The 20,780-nt window shown below is 40.8% G+C and overlaps 1 non-coding gene across 1 annotated transcript; it reads left to right on the top strand.

The window, feature by feature from the left end:
* Positions 1 to 805: 805 nt before the first annotated feature.
* LOC119938886 lies at positions 806 to 942 on the top strand. Its single transcript, XR_005454580.1, has one exon. It is a non-coding gene; the product is annotated as a small nucleolar RNA SNORA7 (small nucleolar RNA).
* The last annotated feature ends 19,838 nt before the right edge of the window (positions 943 to 20,780 follow it).

Genomic DNA, 20,780 nt, shown 5'->3' with positions numbered 1-20,780 from the left:
TAAGTGCTTGGGAGAGTACAGTATAACAATAAACAGATACATTCCCTGCCCACACCGAGCTTACAGTCTAGGGGCCAAGGAATCCTGTGTTGTACAGACAGCTTCCTCAGGGAAATCATTAATGATATCTACAGGCTAATCTGAGCAAAAATATGTCAGACAAAGCTAGACGGTGCCAAGAATCATTCAAACTGTGGAGATCAATAACTTTTCAAAAGCTCTGAGTGGCTCCTGAATCCTTCTACCAAAATATTCTATCACAAGAAGCAGCATGGCCTAGTGGAAAGAGCACAGGCCTCGAAGTCAGAGGAACTGGGTTCTAATCCTAGTCTGGCCATTTGTCTGCTGCGTGAATTTGGGCAAGTCACTTCACTTCTCTGTGCCTCAGTTACCTCATCTGTAAAATGGGGATTAAGACTTTCAGCCCCCTGCAGGACAACCTGATCACCTTGTAACCTCCCCGGCACTTAGAACAGTGCTTTTCACATAGTAAGCGCTTAATAAATGCCATTATTATTATTATTATTCTCCTCTGGGCCTTGGTGTCTTCATCTTTAAAATGGGGATTCAGATTCTGAACCCCTTAAAGGCTGTGGACTGTGTAACAACCTGATTAACTGCATGTCCACTTATAGTACAATGCCAGGCACACAGTAAACGCATAACTAATACCACAAAAAAAAGCAAAATTGAAAACCAGTATTACAAATTGGGTCAAGACTGGCTAGAAGCCAGGCCTTGTACTAAGTGCTGCAGGGTGTGTGTGTGTGGGGGGGGGGGGGGGGGGGTGTACAAATATATATATTACCTCTCAGGGTCAAACCTGGAGAGTTTCCAGTATTCTACCAGTCACGGCTACAAGAGGAAAGTCAAGCAAAGGCAGATCCATGCCATTCCTAGTTTGGGCAGTGGCTAGCAAGTGGAAGGCAATCTGCTACAAGTCAAAACTCACAGCAGTGTCATGGGATAGAGTTGAGGGCGGAGACTCAAGTTTAGTTCACAGAAGAAGGCAATGGTAAACCACTTCAGTATTTTTACCAAGAAAACTCTATGGATTACCAGAACGATTGCAGATGGAGATGGGGCATTCTGGGAGAGATGTGTGTATGGAGTCGCTATGGGTCAGAGATGACTCGACAGCATAAGACAAGATTTTATATATATGTGTATATATATATGTGATTTTATATATATATGTATATATATATGTATATATGTGTGTGTGTGTGTGTATATATATATATATACACACCTAGAAAGAGAGAGAGATCCTTCGTATTCGAAAAGAGTACCACTGATGGTGTTCCATAAATGAAAGAAAGCTGCTTCCTTGCCTCCACACAAACCAGAGTCTTTGCTTCTAACGTGTCTGTTGCCCATAGGACCATGAGGGATAATAATAATAATTGTGGTATTTGTTAAGCACTTTCTATGTACCATGCACTATACTGAAACCTGGGGTGGATACAAGCAAATCGGGTTGAACACAGTCTCTGTCCTACATGGGGTTCACAGTTTCAATCCCCATTTTACAGATGAGGTAACTAGGACCAGAGATGTAAAGTAACTTGCCCAAGGTCACACAGCAGACAACTGACGGAGCCAGAATTAGAGCCCATGACCTTCTGACTCCCAGACCTGTGCTTTATCCACTATGCTATGGAGAGAGGATGACCAATTAATTCAAAGCTGCTGGGGAAGGAGAGAGTTAATGTTGAAATGCCCCCAATGTGGGGAGATCTTATAATAATGATGGCATTTATTAAGCGCTTACTATGTGAAAAGCACTGTTCTAAGTGCTGGGGTGGTTACAAGGTGATCAGGTTGTTCCTCAGGGGGCTTTTTCCACTAAGCCAAGCTGCTTCTATCTGTGTTTTTCTTGTGTTCTGATTTTCTAGCATCTGTAACAATTAATACACTTACTCTAAACTATGTGTACTGATAATTGGCCTGCTTTGACACTATGCCCATTCTGCCAAATAATAATAATAACAATGATGATGGCATTTACTAAGCACTTACTATATGCAAAGCACTGTTCTAAGCGCTGGGGATGTTACAAGGTGATCAGGTTGTCCCACGGGGGGCTCCCAGTCTTCATCCCCATTTTACAGATGAGGTCACTGAGGCCCAGAGAAGTGTAGTGACTTGCCCAAATTCACACAGCTGACAATTGGCAGAGTCGGGATTCGAACCCATGACCTCTGACTCCAAATCCCGGGCTCTTTCCACTGAGCCACGCTGCTTCTCTAATGAATGAATGCCAAATGAATGCTTTTCTAATGTCAAATGAATCCCGCTAGCTCTAACCACGAGTGCCAGGACCACAGAGCAGAAAGGGAAGCTACAAATGAATGGCCATTGTCTTCTAATGCTAGACTCTCAAATGAGCTGTAACAGAAAACAGGAACTCTGTCTTAAGCATAGCATCCTCCCTCATGGAACTGGAGTGTTACATGTTAAATATATGTAGGATGAAGCTTTGTGTTTGTTAACTTGCAATAAATAGACTGCGAAAAGAAGGGTCTCCCTATTGCAAGAGACTTTATTATCCAGTAAAATGCAATGTGATACATTTATGGGAAAGAAGACCTAGAAGTTTCTAAACTTTTATTATGCCAGAAAGATGTGTTGTATTTTATGGGTTTTGTGGGACAACCATACATAGATGCACTTTTATAATGCTATATCCACCTAACGTAATCAAAAAGTAAAAATGGGGACTGAGAAAGAATGTCTAGATACATTTAACCTATCTAGGCAAACCAAAAGACAAAGCTATTCAATTTGAACCTTCTTTTTTCCTGGGGGAAGTTCTTCAATTTGTTTTGGATGTGAGATGATTACAAGTTTATTTTTAAAATGTCGCTAGCTGGATTGAACACAGCTAGTAAAGCCCGGGGCAGCATTTCAGTTTTTAAAATGCAATAACAAATAATCATAGAGATATTGGAATTACATGATAGCATTACAGTTTTTTTAAGGGAACAACATAAATAGGAATTGAACAGCAAATAGCTTACATTTTGTTATCCTGGTGTTGGGCAGTGTTAGCTACTGAAAGCTTTCTTATGGTATGGCTTTTTGATTCCAGGTACTCTGGAGTTCTCAACTACTGCTGAAATAAGACCCTCCCATTGCACCCAGATAGTTTATTTACATTTTGAAAACTAAGCTGTCTTCATGTAAAAAATACACAGCATTTGACCCTAAATAAACAGAAATGTAATTCGTATGAAGACAGATCGCTTAGGTATCTCTTTAAGCCAAGCAGTTGACATCATTTTCAACCACTTTTCAATCTGGAATAATTTATCTGATTTTCTGTTAGCACAATCAAGAAAAACAACTGTTGACAGAAACGAACATATAATCAGGTGGAAAAGAAATAAAATGAATCAGCATTGCAGCTTAAGAACTATCGTTACATATAAACTTTCTAAAACATAATCTTGAAACATATACAAGAAGTCCTCGATTTAAGATGTTTCCAGTTACGATAAATGGTGCTTACAGCATTTCAAAATTTACATCCTATTTCAGCTTTACAACACATCAGTTTCGACTTTACTGCACTAGCTTGGTTTATGATCCTAGCTCCTGGGGCATGGACCATGGGGAGGGGAAATAAGATGTCCTGCAAGGGAACTGTGGGGAGATGAGGAAAGAGTGAAAAAAAAAATGTGATAGGGAAATGAAGATAGGGAAAGGTTAAAGAAGGAAGAGGAGGCAAAGGATTACTACTACTCAGGTGGAGTCACCAGGGAAATTGGAAAATCCATTTTATCTCCAATGAAGTAGAAATCCGCTACCCAACACAGGACCCTCTCGGACACGTCATTCAGTCGTATTTATTGAGTGCTTACCGTACGAAAAGTTCTGTACTGAGCGCTTGACACAGTATACCTACTGTGATTTAGCTTTACTGTTCACCTATTATGGATTATTGAGGTATTTACCTAATTTTGGTAAAAAATCAGGTATCCAATTTGTAAATATCTTCCATTTATAAAATTGTTCCTCTGATTAAATTGACTCTAATCATAAAGTTTTGACATGATCCAGTTTTCAGGAACAAATTCTGTCAAGTTTAGGATGGTTTGAACACTATTCTAAAGTTGACCTAGTAAAAAAATCCTCTAAAATCAGCATTTAAATGTGTTTCCAAGCTGATCAAGGAATTTCTGATTTTTTTTGATAAATTAAATTTTTCTCCATTATAATGAATGTCACGTTCTCTATTTAAAATGATCTCAAAAATTTAAAAGGATCTGAAACCTGTAAACTTTGTTTTTGAATTCCCCACTGAAATGTGTTCTTGACCAAATCTTTGTATTTCTAAAAACACAGAATTTAAATGATTGATTTTTTTTTGAACTGTGTACTCTATTAGAAACATCTGTAACATAGTGATGTGTTTCATAATAGTTAAATTGTTGTGGGGCATTTAATCTAGCTACTATGATGAAGTTTGATCTCTCTTTACTGTTCTGGAATCATATTAATTGAATATGGCAAGCAAATGGAAATGAGGAAGAACCAAGTCAGCACTTTAGTTTCCTAAACATCCTTGGTATAATAAAATGCCACATATCCACAATTGCTGCTATTTCACCTGTTTTGACATTGGATATCAGCACTGTAGTCGTTCAAACTGACAGCTATTTTTGTCTTTTTTTCAGTTTCTTGCCTTCAAACAATGACTTTTTTCCTCCACCTTATCCAGTGATGATAAGTATAGGGATGATCAGTGAAGCAGCGTGGCTCAGCGGAAAGAGCCCGGGCTTGGGAGTCAGAGGTCATGGGTTCTAATCCCAGCTCCGCCACATGTCTGCTGTGTGACCTTGGGCAAGTCACTTAACTTCTCTGAGCCTCAGTTCCCTCATCTGTAAAATGGGGATTAAGACTGTGAGCCCCACGTGGGACAACCTGATCACCTTGTATCCCCCCAGTGCTTACAACAGTGCTTGGCACATAGTAAGTGCTTAACAAATGCCATCATTATTATTATTATTATTATTATTATTATTATTATTATTATTATAAGATCTCATCTACCTCATCAAATTATTGGGATAAAATTCAGGCCAAATTGTACTCTTCAGGGAATGTCAACTCTGAATATGGTTTTAAAATTATTATGGTTATTAATAAAAATAAATATTAGGTATTATATAAATATAAACAATAAATAAATTAATTAATAATAAAATTATTAAGTGTTTACGATGTTGTCAGGCACTGTTATATGCACTGAGGTAGATACAAGTTATTTGGGTTGGGTGCGATCCCACTTCTAAGTAGTAGGAGGAACAGAGATTGAATTCCCATTTTACAGATGAGGGAACTGAGGCACAGAGAAGTTAAGTGACTTGCCCAAGGTCACACAACAGGCAACTGGCAGAGCCCGGACTGGAACCCACATCCTCTGACTCCCAGGCCGGGGTTCTTTCCAACTAGATCACGCTGCTTCCCAGTGCTCTTTACGCACCAAACCTTTCCAAGATTATCTATCTGTCTAGATAATTCAAGGTGAAAGCAGTTTCATCTGAAATATATGGGAAATATAAGTTAAAATATAGTAGTTTACCTGAGTTAGCTACCTGCTGTGCTTCTTGAGGACAGGGAGTACAGGTTTGGCTTCTACTATATTTTCCTAAGCCCTTAGCACAATGCTTTGCACTCAGTAAGAGCTCAATCATTCATTCAATCAATCAATCATATTTAAAGAGCGCTTACTGTGTGCAGAGCATGGTACTAAGCGCTTACACTGCTGACAGTACATTCATTTTCGAGTTTAGATGTTGATCTGGGTTACCTTTTTTGATAATTCAGGAAGTTCAGCTGTTTTTCCTTCCATTCTACCTTCTTTCTTTGGGTCGTATTCATTCATTCAATAGTATTTATTGAGTGCTTACTGTGTGCAGAGCACTGTACTAAGTGCTTGGGAAGTACAAGTTGGCAACATATAGAGACGGTCCCTACCCAACAAAAGGCTCACAGTCTAGAAGGATATTTAAGCTGCTCTTGTTGACATACATTTCTTAATACTTAACAAGTGCAAGGATTCCTGCTTTCTGTCTACTTTCCCCTCCAAAATAAGGTCGTTATTTGTTAAGAGCTTACTATGTGCAAAGCACTGTTCTAAGCGCTGGATTATGCCTGGAAGAGAAAAATGCTAGTTCCAAATTTTCAATGTTTCCATTTTCCTTGTCCCATAAAATACTAGCAGTTTCTTAGTCCATTAATCTCCCCCTCTAGACTGTAAACTTGTTGTGGGCAGGGAATGTGTCTGTTAAATTCTACTCTACCAAGTGCTCAGTACAGGGCTCTGCACACAGTAAGTGCTTAATAAAAATGATTGATTGATTGATAAATGAAATGGGCAATTACTAAGGACTTGCTGCAGCCAATTTCTCTTGTTAGGGGATGGGAATGTTTCTGCTAATTCTGTTTTACTGAACTCTCCCAAGCGCTAAGTACAGTGCTCTGCACATAGTAAGCACTCAGTAAATATGATTGATCGATTTCTCAGCCTATGTGCCGAAGAAGAGGCAGCATGAAATATACCAACTTTTTTCTTTATTCTAGATTGGAATGAAGAATGGGTGCCCATTGGCTCTAGGTGAAGAGAGATGTTAATTCATTCATTCATTCATTCAATCGTATTTATTGAGTGCCTACTGTGTGCAGAGCACTGTACTAAGCGCTTGGGAAGTACAATGCAATTGCTATCAATCAGTCAATCATATTTATTCATTCATTCAATCGTATTTATTGAGCGCTTGCTGTGTGCAGAGCACTGTATTAAGCGCTTGGAAAGTACTATTCAGCAACAAATTGAGACAATCCCTGCCCTCAATGGGCTCACAGTCTAGAAGAGGGGAGACAGACATCAAAACAAGTAAACAGGCATCAATAGCATCAATATAAATAAGTGGAATTATAGATATATGCACATCATTAATATAAAGAGAATTATAATTATGTACATATATACTCAAGTGCTGTGGGGTGGGGAGGTGAGTAGAGCAAAGGGAGCGAGTTGGGGTGAAGGGGGGAGCAGAGGAAAAGGGGGGCTTAGTCTGGGAAGGCCTCCTGGAGGAGGTGAACCTTCAGTAGGGCTTTGAAGGGGCAACGTGTGATTGCGATTTATTGAACATTTACTGTGTGCAGAGCACCGTAGAGGACAATGCAATAGAGCTGGTAGATGCTTTCCCAGCCCACAATGAGCTTAAAGTCTAGAAGAAGAGACAGATATAAATGAATAAATAATGGATATGCACATAAGTGCTGTGGGGCTGAAGGTAGGGTGAATAAAGGGTACAAATCCAAGTGTGAGGGTGAAACAGAAGGGTTAGGGAGAAGAGGAAATAAGGAGTAATTTATTTTATTTATTTTATAATGGCATTTATTAAGTGCTTACTATGTGCAAAGCACTGTTCTAAGCGCAGGGGCGGTTATAAGGTGATCAGGTTGTCCCACGGGGGGCTCACAGTCTTAATCCCCATTTTACAGGTGAAGGAACTGAGGCACAGAGAAGGGAAGTGACTTGCCCAAAGTCACACAGCTGACAATTGGCAGAGCCAGGATTTGAACCTCTGACTCCAAAGCCCATGCTCTTTCCACTGAGCCAAGGAGCAGTAGTAGTATTCATTGAGCACTTAGTGGGTGCAGAGCACTTGTAGACGATACAGAGTTGGGGATTATACACAGTCTCTGTCCTTCGGGTGTCTCTAACAATTGACTCCTCCGATGCCAAGGCTCTCTCTCCCCTTTACTGCCATGCAGCTCAAATATAGAGCTGCCTGTCAATAGTTTATACTGTATGTCAGTTGTAAATAAAAATATGTTAAAACACAATTTATTACTGCATAGGGAGTCGGGGCTAAATTTTAAGGACCAAAATATCATCAATCAATCAATATTTGTTCATTCATTCATTTAATCGTATTTATTGAGCGCTTACTGTGTGCAAAGCACTGTACTAAGCGCTTGGGAAGTACAATATAGATTTAGTTTCCTGCATAAAAATGGTAGCTGAAGCTATATGAGTGCATTGGCTTCACAGGGATGGGGCTTGGCTTAGAGGATAAAACATGGAATGGGCCTGGGAACCAGAGGACCTGGGTTCAAATCCAAGCTCCACCACTTGCCTCCTGGGTGGCCTTGAGTAAGTCACTTAGCTTCTCTGTGCCTCAGTTTCATCACCTGAAAAATGAAGATTCAATACCTGTTCTCCCTCCTATGTAAACTGTGTGGGAAAGGGACTCTTTCCGACCTGATTTATCGAGCTCTTGCCATGAGCAGAGCAGCGTACTGTTTGGGCAAGTACAGTATAATAGAGTTGGAATACAGGTTCCCTGTCCACAATGCTCTAAATGACAAATAAATAATTTGAGCGTGCCTCATCACTTCTGTAGAAAGGAATGTAAGGTGACTTGTCTGAGAGCTGAATTCACCTCATGAGTCAATAACCTTGTCAAAAAGAAATTCATGGGGAAGATTTTTCTGCTTTTCTAGTCAAACACTAGCATTTGTGTGTCCCAGTGAATAATTATCTTGGGATATTGCCAAATCAGTCACACGTCAGAAATAGGCCAGCCAGTTCTTAGGTTTTGCCGTCCTCCGTTACCCCATGGGAGTGCTAGAGATTCAATCACGTTTCTAATGGACTTTGAGACCCACAGATGAAAATTGCTGCAAAACTTCCAAGTATTATTAATGGCTACCTTCCACTTTCCGTGAAACCTGGCCTCGGTTTAGTTTCCTTTTGGGGTGGAAATCCAGAAGGGGTGAGTGGAAGGAAGTGCACCCTGATGACCTTGTTCTCTTTAACTAGTGCTCAAAATGGATTCTGTGGGGCTCTGACATTTTTCTGACACCCGATCAAATCTAGAACTGGATTAACAATGGCACTGCTTTCTATTGCATGGGAGGTTCAATATATTTCAGCTCATTCATCCTGTGAACAATTCATTTAACATCTATGCCTGATATATAGGTTTGGTCTTTAGGTTGTCGGCACTTACAAGATACCTATTCTTTAGAAATTGAGCAGAAGTGACAGGACAGTTTTTCTTTTTTTAATCTATCAGTTCCTACACACAGGTTAGCATTCTCAGCCTCATTTTTCAATGCAATGGACGTGCGTCCATAACTACGTGTACGTGTGACCTGGAGAATGCTGGGATGAGTTTGTGGAGGCTAGGCATTGGGTCTGTGAAAGAGATGCTCAATGCACACACACCATCTGGTTGCCCTGGAGGTCTGCATGATTGACAGCTAATGCTTCAGAAGTTGTTATAGTCCTCGCATTTATTGAGCCCTTACTAGTTGCGGCACAGTCTCCTAAACACTTGGAAAGTACAAAGCGAGTAAGCGATACATTCCCTGTCCTTCAGGAGCTTCCTCTCTAATGGGAGATAGAGGCACAGAAATAATTGCAGAGCAATCAAAATAAATAATGGAATATGAAATTTAATGAAAGTGTGTGAATGCTGAGGAGGACAGAAGTCAGTACTTGAGCGCTTCAGTGCAGGCGTAATGGATAGAGTACAGGCTTGGGAGTCAGAGGTCATGGGTTCTAATCCCGGCTCCGCCACATCTCTGCTGAGTGACCTGGGGCAAGTCACTTAACTTCTCTGAGCCTCAGTTCCCTCATCTGTAAAATGGGGATTAAGACTGTGAGCTCCATGTGGGACAACCTGATCACCTTGTATCCCCCCCAGCGCTTAGAACAGTGCTTTGCACATAATAAGCACTTAACAAATGCTATTATTATTATTATTATTCTGTCTTTAGGTTGTCGGCACTTACAAGATACTTATTCTTTAGAAATTGAGCAGAAGTGACAGGACAGTTTTTCTTCTTTTAATCTATCAGTTCCTACATACCAGTTAGCATTCTCAGCCTCATTTTTCAATGCAATGGACGTGCATCCGTAACTAAGTGTACGTGTGACCTGGAAAATGCTAGGCTGAGTTTTCACTTGCCTGCTGTGTGACCTTGGGCAAGTCGCTTCACTTCTCTGTATCTCGGTTACCTCATCTGTAAAATGGAGATTGAGACTGGGAGCCCTATGTGGGACAGGGACTGTGTCCAACCCCATTTGCCTGTATCCGCCCCAGTGCTTAGTAAAGTACCTGGCACCCAGTAAGCACTTAACAAATACCACTAATCATTATTATTACTACTATTATCATTAATCCAGCTTCCTTGGCTCGATTTAGGGATTACTTTGTGGCCACAAATGTAGCAGTGAGGCACGGGAGTGGAGGTGAAGAAGAAACGGTGGAAGAGGAAAGATAGAAGGAGAGAAGTTCGGAGATTTCTACAATGACCAGAAGTAAGAGGAAAAGCGATCGATTGACTCATTCAATCATATTAATTGAGTGCTTACTGTATGCAAAACACTGTACTAAGCACTTGTCAGTAAGCAGATGCAATTCCTGCCCAAAACAAGCTCACAGACTTCCTCTAACATTTGCTGCCCTTATGTGACTTTTGTGCAGCTAAACTCCCATCATGGCCAATGCTGAATCTTTGGCTGAAAATTTCACTCCAACAAAACAGCCTCGAAAATACTCGCATCTCCTGGACTGAAAGTGTGGGGTTAAAATTTGAAATGGCCACTATTAAATGATGCCAGTACTTCAGATGAAATACTCTATTGAAAAGACAGGGAGGAATGTTCCTCTTCATTAAAAGCACTAGCTCCAAGTTGATTCCTTTTTCAGTGGCAGAAAATGTTGGGGCCTAACATTCTCATTTAAGCTAAGAATATCAGGGAAAGAAACTCAATACACAATCTAAAATAAATTAATTGATTTTATAAATTATATAGGTACTTCCTTAAAGGACAGAGAAACTGATTTTTTGAAGCAGAAGGGAAAGCTTTATACGTAATGCTTTTTGAGCCGACGTAAAGCCTGAGGTTATCTAGTTTTCTTGAATTTATTTGTATCTGCCTCCTCAGTTGCTCAGAATAAAATGCTCCTCTGCTCACATACCTAGTAACTACTCCTTAATTTGACAATTTGTAGATGGTATTCTTGTATTACCCTTTAGGACCTTAATAATTGGTTTTTCTTTAGAGCTGTATTAAAACATTAAAGGCCATAAATTCCACAGTCACCTGTATCCATTTATTGCTAATTTATTATGGAACATATCATAAAACTTTCCTTGACATATAGGTCTCTTCATAACTATAAATCTTTTTTCAACTGTTTAGATAACTTATGCTTAAGTTCAAGAAAAGACCTCGCGGAGCAAACATTTAATACTTCTATTTATTACATCTTAATGGTGCATGCCAGATAGCCACAGTGAGTGCAATGTGAAATATTAATTTATATTCAGGGTATGTATCACTTCAAATCTATGTAAAGGTGAATTTATTTTCAAGCAGAAAATGTTAAACGTCAAGTAACCATCCAAGTAAATGTTCTAAAGAGTCTAAATAAATAAATTCTCTGGTGAATTTGGTATAAAAATATCATTCATCAAAATTAACATTGTTATCCATAATTGTGGTATTACTTAAGTTCTTTCTTATTCAGTTTACACAAAGATCCTTGTCTACATACGGTTATTTGGCCACTCTGTTTCAACTGGGTAACAGGATGCAATGAAATAGATATCAGCTTATAGTTATCAATCAATCAATAATATTCATTTAGTGCTTACTCCACACAGAGCACTGAGCTAAGCATTTGGGGGAGTACAAGCAGCGTGGCTCAGTGGAAAGAGCCCGGGCTTTAGAGTCAGAGGTCATGGGCTCAAATCCCGGCTCCGTCAACTGAAAGCTGTGTAACTTTGGGCAAGTCACTTAACTTCTCTGTGCCTCAGTGACCTCATCTGTAAAATGGGGATTAAAACTGTGAGCCCCACGTGGGACAACTTGATCACCTTGTAACCTCCCCAGTGCTTAGAACTGTACTTTGCACATAGTAAGCACTTAACAAATACCATTATTATTATTATTATTACAATATCATTAGTAGAATGATGCTTGCCTTCAAGGAACTTACTATCTAAAGGGGGAGACAGATACTAAAATAAATTATAGGTAGGAGGAAGCTATAGAATGTAATATTTGTAGATGAATGCATTGGTATGGAGTATAAATGTCCAATGCTTAGGTGACACGAAAGTTTTGAAGTGTCAGTAGTGAGGGAAATAGGGGAGGAGGGATGAGAAATTGATCAGCAAAGTCTTTGGAAGAAATGTGATTTCCGAAGCACCTCGAAGTTGGGTAGAGCAGTGGTCTGCCAGATGTGAAAAGGGAAGAAATTCCAGGCGGGAGAGAGCAAAGGGTCAGGAGCAAGAAAGACAAGACTTTAGAAGCAGTGTGGCCAGATGGAAAGAGAATGGGCCTGGGAATCAGAGGTCCTGGGTTCTAATCCCAGATCCACCACTTTGTTGTTGTGACCTTGGGCAAGTCACTGAACTTCTCTGCCCCTCAATTATCTCATCTGTAAAATGGGGATTAAGACTGTGAGCCCCATGTGGAACATTGAGTGCATTCAACATGAATATCTTGTAACTACTCAAGTGGTTTTTTGTTTGTTTTTTTAATGGTATTTGTTAAGCGCTTGCTCTGTGTACTAAGCACTGGAGTAGATACAAGCTAATCAGGTTGAACACAGCTTATTCTAAAGCAGAGATTTTCAACTTTCATTAATAAAAAGGAAAAACAAAGAGATTTCTGTAATTTCCTAGCAATTTAGTTTTGGTTTATAGTATACACTTTCTTTCCTGGAATTGTATTCATTTGGATTACAATGTTTCCTTGATCTTAGCCTATATGAGAAAATGGTTTAACTTCACTCTGCAGCATTTGGACTTCTCCAGATTTATCATGCACTCCAACACTTTAATATGAAAGAGAGAGGCTCAGAACATGTCAATATAAAACTGTTAATGTTTTCCATGTTTATGATCCTAGGGTGAAAGTCAAACCTCTTATTGTATTAATAATGGCAAAGCAAAAATGGGCTTTGTAGTTGTGAATTCATGGTTTCAAGAAACAATTTCCCTTTTTTTTTTAACTAATTCAATCCATTCACTGAAATATATAAGGATTATATTACAGGTTTCAAATGATTGATCTCTCTTTATACCTTTTGCTTTGGAGGACCACCAGAAGGGATATGCTTATGAATTATTTACCACCATCTATTCACCCTTCTTTACAACTATCAGAAACTGCAGAGACTTTTAGAGTTCATTCATTCATTCATTCAATCATATTTATTGAGCGCTTACTGTGTGCAGAGCACTGTACTAAGCACTTTGGACGGAGCATGATACAAGGCTCAGATTGTAACGTCATGATGTCATATAATGTGGGGCAGGGACCTTCTTTGCCAACTTTTCATTTTAAACATGGAAATATAACGGGCTTCTATAAAGGCAAGTTTTACGGGGCGGGAGAAAAGAGAGACAAGCAGCAAGAGAGCAGGTTCTGTTTCAGACTGTAAGAGAGGTAAACCATTGCCTGAAGGTGCCACGTAATGGGAGTGACTGCTTTGGGTCCTCCAGAATATGGCTGCTACTGCCTCAGCTGATTACCACCAGCTCATTGTGGGCAGGGATTGTGTCTGTTTATTGTTGCATTGTACTCTCCCAAGTGCTTAGTACAGTGCTCTGCACACAGTAAGCGCTCAATAGATGCAATTGAATGAACTTCAGCCCCTCCCAAACATCGCCACTGCTGCTTCCTGTCTTCCCAGAGAAGTCTACTGCTTAGGAACCAAAGCTACAGTGGGACATAATAATAATAAATAATTTTGGTATTTGTTAAGCACTTACTATGTGCCAAGCACTGTTCTAAGTGCTGGGGGAGATACAAGGTAATCAGGTTGTCCCACAAGGGGCTCACAGTCTTAATCCCCATTTTCCAGATGAGGCACAGAGAAGTTAAGTGACTTGCCCAAAGCCACACAGCTGATAAGTGGTGGAGCTGGGATTAGAACCCATGACCTCTGACTCCCAAGCCCACGCTCTTTCCACTGAGCCACGCTGCTTCTCGGGGTCCCAGAGGCAAGCTACTCAGGATCAGGATGCTCAATTGGAGAAGCAGCATAGCCTAGTGGATAGAGCATGGGCCTGAAAGTCAGAGGACCTGGGTTCTAATCCTGACTAAACCACTTATCTGCTATGTGACCTTAGGCAAGTCACTTAACTTCTCTGTGTTTCAGTTCCTTCATCGGTAAAATGGGGATTAAGACTGTGAGCCCCACTTGGGACAGGGACTGTGTCCAACCTGACTTACTTGTATCCTCCCCAGAGCTTAGTAGAGTGTCTGACACAACAAATACCAGAGTTATTATTATTATTATTATTATTATCAATTGAGGAACAGCTGCTAGGGAAGGAGTGAGGAGGGTGGCAGATTTTTCTCCACCTTTGGGGGGTTGAATGTCTGAAACTGGTCCTTCTGGAGATTCACCAGACCTTAGCTAGCAAGACGAGGAACAACCAGAGATACGGTCAGAAAAGCCCAGAGACATAGGAAAGTATTCCCAGAGATTTCCCTAAAGCCAGATGTCCCACAGAAGGAAAAAAAATACAGAAACCTAGAGGAGGAGAAATCCAGAAAGAAAAGAGTAACAGGGACCCAGAGAGCAGAGAAAAAAAGGGACAGAGACCTAGAGAGGAAAGTAAGGGGCAGAGAGACCCAAAGGGAAGGGTAGTGGTGCATGAAAGCAAGAGGAAGACAAAGATGATGTTGATGACGATATTAATAATAATAATGTTGGTATTTTTAAAAGCTTACTATGTGCCAAGCACTGTGGTAGATACAAGGTATTCAGGTTGTCCCAGGTGGGGCTCACAGTCTTAATCCCCATTTGACAGATATTGCATTGCATTTGTTAAGATCATACTCTGTGCCAAGCAGTATACTTAAATGCTGGGGTAGATTTAAGATAATCAGGTTGGACACAGTCTCTGTCCCACGTCGAGCTCACAGTCTGAGCAGGAGGGAGAACAGATATTGAATCTCTGTTATACAGATGAGGAAACTGAGGCACAGAGAAGTGCAGTGACATCCCCAACATCACGCAGCAGGCAAATGGCAGAGGTGGGATTAGAACCCAGGTCCTCTGACTCCCAGGCCCATGCTCTTTCTGCAAGGCCACGTTGCTTCTCTAAATGGTATTTAATCAGGGAACATAAAAAGGTATAAAACATAATCCCTGACCTTGAAGAGTTAACAATCCAACAGGCAAGGTAAATTAGTATAATTTACCTTTGTGGCCTGAATGGACAAGAGAATTCCAGAATCATAGAAATGGGATGGGAAATATCTCCACCGCATGAAAGTAGAGGGGAAGCGAAGAAACCTAGTACCCGAGTGAGAAGAGCATGGGCCTGGAAAGAGCACGGGCCTTGGGAGTCAGAGGACCTGAGTTCTAATTCCAACTCTGCCACTCATTTGCTTTGTGACCTTGGACAAGTTATTTAACTTCTCCATAGTTTAGTTTCCTCATCTGTAAAATGGAGATTAAGTCCTACTCCCTCCTACTCAGACCCAGGGCCTGAAGTGGGACAGGGGCTGTGTCTGACCTGATTATCTCATCTCTACCCCAGAACAAAACCTAATACACTACTGAAACTTATTTCTGTCATTACATTGGCTGTTTAAAATTTATGAATTAAAAAAAATGGTACCAATCAAGCTCTCACTATGTACCACTATGTACTATAGTGAGCACTGGGATAGATAGAAGATAATCAGGTTGGACACAATCACTGTCACACACGGGGCTCACATTCTAAGTCCAAGGAAGGAGTGTTTTGTGTTTTGTTTCACCTCTCCTTAGGGGTCTGATACCAGTTTCCTTCCCCCTTTTTGATTTTTAGAGTTTGATCCCCCCAAAGAACAGGGACATGTCTACTTCTCACCTGTGTATAATTTCCCAGCACTTAGTACAGTGCTCTGCACACAGTAAGCACACAGTAAATACCATGACTTACACTACTCTCACCACTTCCCCTTTCTTCCTTGGAAATACCATCTATTTATTATTTTTAAAAGTGTCTTCCCACTGCTGCCAGAGCATTTCTGGATCAAGCGCATCTGCCTAACTGTGTGTTTACCCACACTTGTTTCATTTCAGGCTTGTAGACAGTGTGAAGAGGAGAGAATCATAACGAGGGGCAAATAATGTGGCTTTCTTGGATACATCGGTTTTGAGTAGACCTAGCCAGAATATTGTATTTCCTCTTGATACAGAATGAGATCCACTCAGTGTAATTGAGTTGTCCTTCAGCAAAGGAACAAAACAGTTGTGGTTCAGTGCATAATACTTACTCGGCATAACACAAGGAAGGAACTACCTTTAAGAAGCATCCGTGCAAAGGCAGGAAATGTCACTTTTTAGAGGAATAAGAATTTCTTGGGACATTTTGAATGCCCCCCTTGAGGTCAGAGAAAATATAGGAGACATTGGATAAATTGCAATTAAAGATGTAATTATCACTGGCAACTTGAACCAAATTGCTCTGAATAGTAAGGACTGAACATAAAGCAAAAAGTATTCTCTTCTTTCCACATTTGCCTTTTCCTTAAGGCCCCCAAACCATTTGTTTTTTAAAAGTTAAAGTGGAACCACATTTTTGGGACATAATTTCAAACAAACCATCCCTTTTTGAACGCTGCAGCCTAGATGTATGAATGCAATAGCGTATAAAGTTCACCAAATTTCAGATAAACCACTTTCAAACTCTAAAATTTCTTTGAAGTTTTCATTTTCACCACATCATATCCCTTTTCCCCACACCGCTTTAAAAATATCTAGCTCTGACTTCTGCTAAAAAGCAGAGTCCACCACATGTACTTAGAGTTTGCTTCTATTGACACCTATACGCAGGATTCTACCTTGTTTATCATACAGTAAGTACGATCTATCGTTATTATCATTTCCATCATCATCATTATGTGACCGTAACTAGTAGACCTGGTGAGAAATAGTAATGACTTGGTTATTTAGAGCAGATCTAACCCAATTTCCCTTCTGATCTCTGGGACAGTCTCTTGGGGGAGAGCTTCTTAGAAGTCCTTACCTGCCTTAATGTGCAAAGAGAATTGTTCCCCTCACCTGTGGCCCATTGAGAGGGCCTAGGCGGAGCCAGCCTATCTTGCTGTTGATGAAACTGCCAGAAAGGCAATCTAGTTCAAGGCCTAGGATCTTGATAATAATAATAATAATAATGGCATTTATGAAGTGCTTACTATGTGCAAAGCACTGTTCTAAGCACTGGGGAGGTTACAAGGTGATCAGAGAAGCAGCATGGCCCAATGGAAAGAGCACGGGCTTGGGAGTCAGAAGTCATGGGTTCAAATCCCTGCTCTGCCAATTGTCAGCTGTGTGACTTTGGGCAAGTCACTTCACTTCTCTGTGCCTCAGTTCCCTCATCTGGAAAATGGGGATTAAGACTGTGAGCCCCTTGTGGGACAACCTGATCGCCTTGTATCCTCCCCAGCGCTTAGAACAGTGCTTTGCCTGTAGTAAGCGCTTAACAAATGCCATTATCATCATCATCATCAGGTTGTCCCAGGTGGGGCTCACAGTCTTAATCCCCATTTTATAGATGAGGCACAGAGAAGTTAAGTGACTTGCCCAAAGTCACACAGCTGACTATGGTGGAGCCAGGATTTGAACCCATGACCTGTGACTCCAAAGCCTGGGCTCTTTCCACTGAGCCATGCTGCTTCAAGTGGATCTTTACAAGGGAATCCTGGGGTTGAGGAATATGGAGAAGCCCTTCAAACACACAGGTGCCCATATTTGGCACTTGGAATTTGTTTTTACCCAGAAAATACAAATCCCAGGAGCACCTTCTAGTAGAAATCATAGGGTTTATTTACTGCTTATTAAATAAAGGAAGCCCCTGCTGTATGTTGGGGTGATTGCAAGGTAGAAAGACCATTTCATTCATTCTTTCAATCGTATTTATTGAGCGCTTACTGTGTGCAGAGCACTGTACTAAGTGCTTGGGAAGTACAAGTCGGCAACGTACAGAGACGGTCCCTACCCAACAACGGGCACACGGTCGAGAGCAAGGTCCCTTCCCCACTATGGGCTCCCAATTTACATGGGCAACCAGTAATGTTGTTACTATTATTAATAATAATAATAATAATCATTAAGGCTTACTATGTGCCAGGCACTGTACTAAGCACTGGGGTAGATAAGGAGAAGCAGCTTGGCTCAGTGGAAAGAACCCGGGCTTTGGAGTCAGAGGTCATGGGTTCAAATCCCCACTCCTCCAATTTTCAGATGTGTGACTTTGGGCAAGTCACTTAATTTCTCTGTGCCTCAGGTCCCTTAACTGTAAAATGGGGATTAAGACTGTGAGCCCCCCATGAAACTACCTGATCATCTTGTAACCTCCCCAGCGCTTAGAACAGTGCTTTGCACATAGTAAGTGCTTAACAAATGCCATCATTATTATTATTATTATTATATAAGCAAATTGAGTTGAACACAGTCCCTGTCCCACATGGAGTTCACAGTCTTATTCTCCCTTTTACAGATAGGGGAACTGAGGGACAGAGAAGTAAAGTGACTTGCCCAGGGTCACACAGCAGACAAGTGACCAAGCTGGGATTAGAACTCACGTCCTTCTGACTCCCAGGCCAGCGCTCTATCCATTAGGCCACACTGCTTCTCTAACAGAACAATTACAGGAAACAAAGCAACGGTAAATGACCAATCAATTCATCCTTGGTATTTACTGAGCACTTACTAGGGGCAGAGCATTGTACTAAGCACCTGGGAGAGTACAATACAGCAGAATTAGCAGACCCGTTCCCTGCCCATAAGGAGCTTACAGTCTAGAGGGGGACAAAATCAGCAATCTGAAGTATTGAGAGCAAGTCTTAGAGTGGGGAGGCCTTATACTGCTCAGGACATCCATGCACAATCTTGGATTGGAACTAACGGCTTGGAAGCTTCTATCCCATCGTGGCTTAGTGGGTAGAGCACGGGCCTGAGAGTCAGAAGGACCTTGGGCAAGTCACTTCACTTCCTGGGCCTCAGTTATCTCATCTGTAAAATGGGGATTAGGAGTGTGAGCACCATTTGTGACAAGGACTGTGTTCAACCTGATTACCTTGTGTCTACTCCGGAGATTAGAACAGTGCTCAGCACATAGTAAGTGCTCAACAAGTACCATAATTACTACTATCATTATTTTATGATTCAGTGTCAGGAGGCAGCCAGGCTGGATTGGTCACTGGTCTGGCAGGAGGGAGTAATAACAAGAAGAATAACTCGGCGACGTGAGAAGCAGTGTGGTGTAGTGGAAAATGGCAAACACGTCAGCCCTGAAAAGGACACTGTGGAGCGGTGTAGGTTGGACTGTCAGTCACAAATCACTTTTTCAGCCATGCCGCCCTGCATGGCTAAAAACTCACCATCTTTATGTAATTTTTGAATCCTAAGAAAGAGAGAGGGAGAGAGGGAGAGAGAGAGCGTGCTCTCTGGGTATATGCCTTTCCATAAACAAAACCATAGATATATAATTACTAAATTGTAGAAAGGCTATTGGTCTCAAATATGAAAATAATTAGACAACTGAAACAGAGTAAGAAAATCCTGAATAAATAGTATCAAAGTAGGCACTTTTGTTGGGCAAATTGTCGCTCTTAAAAGGAAAAAAAAATCTGTGTATTTTTCCAAAAGGAGTGAAGTAGTTTAAAAGGTTGTTAATAAAATGCGGACATTCTTTAAAGGCAAAAAGAACAAATAGCTAAAAGATGGAGAAGAAAACATGATTTATTCTGTTTTCCTTAGCAGTGCTAGCTTCCAGGTGTTCACCTTTTGATCTGGCTACAGGCAATGATTTTCTGAAGTGGTTTCTGATGGCGTCTGACATCACTTTTAGCACAAATCTTATAATGTGCTAAACTATGCAAAATTAAGTGAGTTAGTGGCTAACAAATAGCTGAAAGACCCATGGGTATCATGAATAGTTTGCTACCTGATGCCTCTTGTATTAACTAGTTCTTTGACTCTTTTCATAACAGTACTTATATACTTGATGGAGAAATGAAAACAGAATAGGATGAATCCAAAAATCACAGTGTATCCTGATTTTTGAGAGAAGGGTTTCCTTAGTGTATAATTCAATCGATCAGTGGTCTTCATTGAGCACTTACTGTGTTCAGAGAACTGTATTAAGCCTTTGGGAGAGTACAAAGTACAGCATCAATCAATCAATCAATGGTATTCATTGAATAATAATAATAATAATAACTATGGTATTTGTTGAGTGCTTACTCTGTGCCAAGCACTGTTCTAAGCGCTAGGGTAGATACACGGTAATCAGATTGTCCCACATAGGGCTCCCACTTTTAATCCCTGTTTTACAGATGAGGTAACTGAGGCACAGAGAAGTTAAGTGATTTGCCCAAGGTCACACAGCAGACAAGCGTTGGAACCGTGATTAGAACCCACAACCTCTGACTTCCAAGCCTGGACTCTTTCCACTAAGCCACGCTGCTTCTCTCTGTGCCTAGGATAGTACAGTATTATAGAGTTGGTAGACAGGATCCCTGCCCACAAGGCACTTAGTTTACAGGAAAAGACAGACATTAAAATAGACTACAAATATGGGAAATGGCAAGCTCTTTGCCCTCAAGGGAATACTCGGCATGCAGACAGAAATGCTGACACTGAGCTATACAGTGTTTACTCTCATTTTCACTTCTTTCAAGGCCTTGGAAATAATTGTGTCACAAAGACATTTATTATGACAAAAGC

Source organism: Tachyglossus aculeatus, chromosome 16 (genome assembly GCF_015852505.1).
Source record: "Tachyglossus aculeatus isolate mTacAcu1 chromosome 16, mTacAcu1.pri, whole genome shotgun sequence".
In the NCBI taxonomy this organism is placed as follows: domain Eukaryota; kingdom Metazoa; phylum Chordata; class Mammalia; order Monotremata; family Tachyglossidae; genus Tachyglossus; species Tachyglossus aculeatus.
This window is presented reverse-complemented; position numbering and strand designations above follow the sequence as displayed.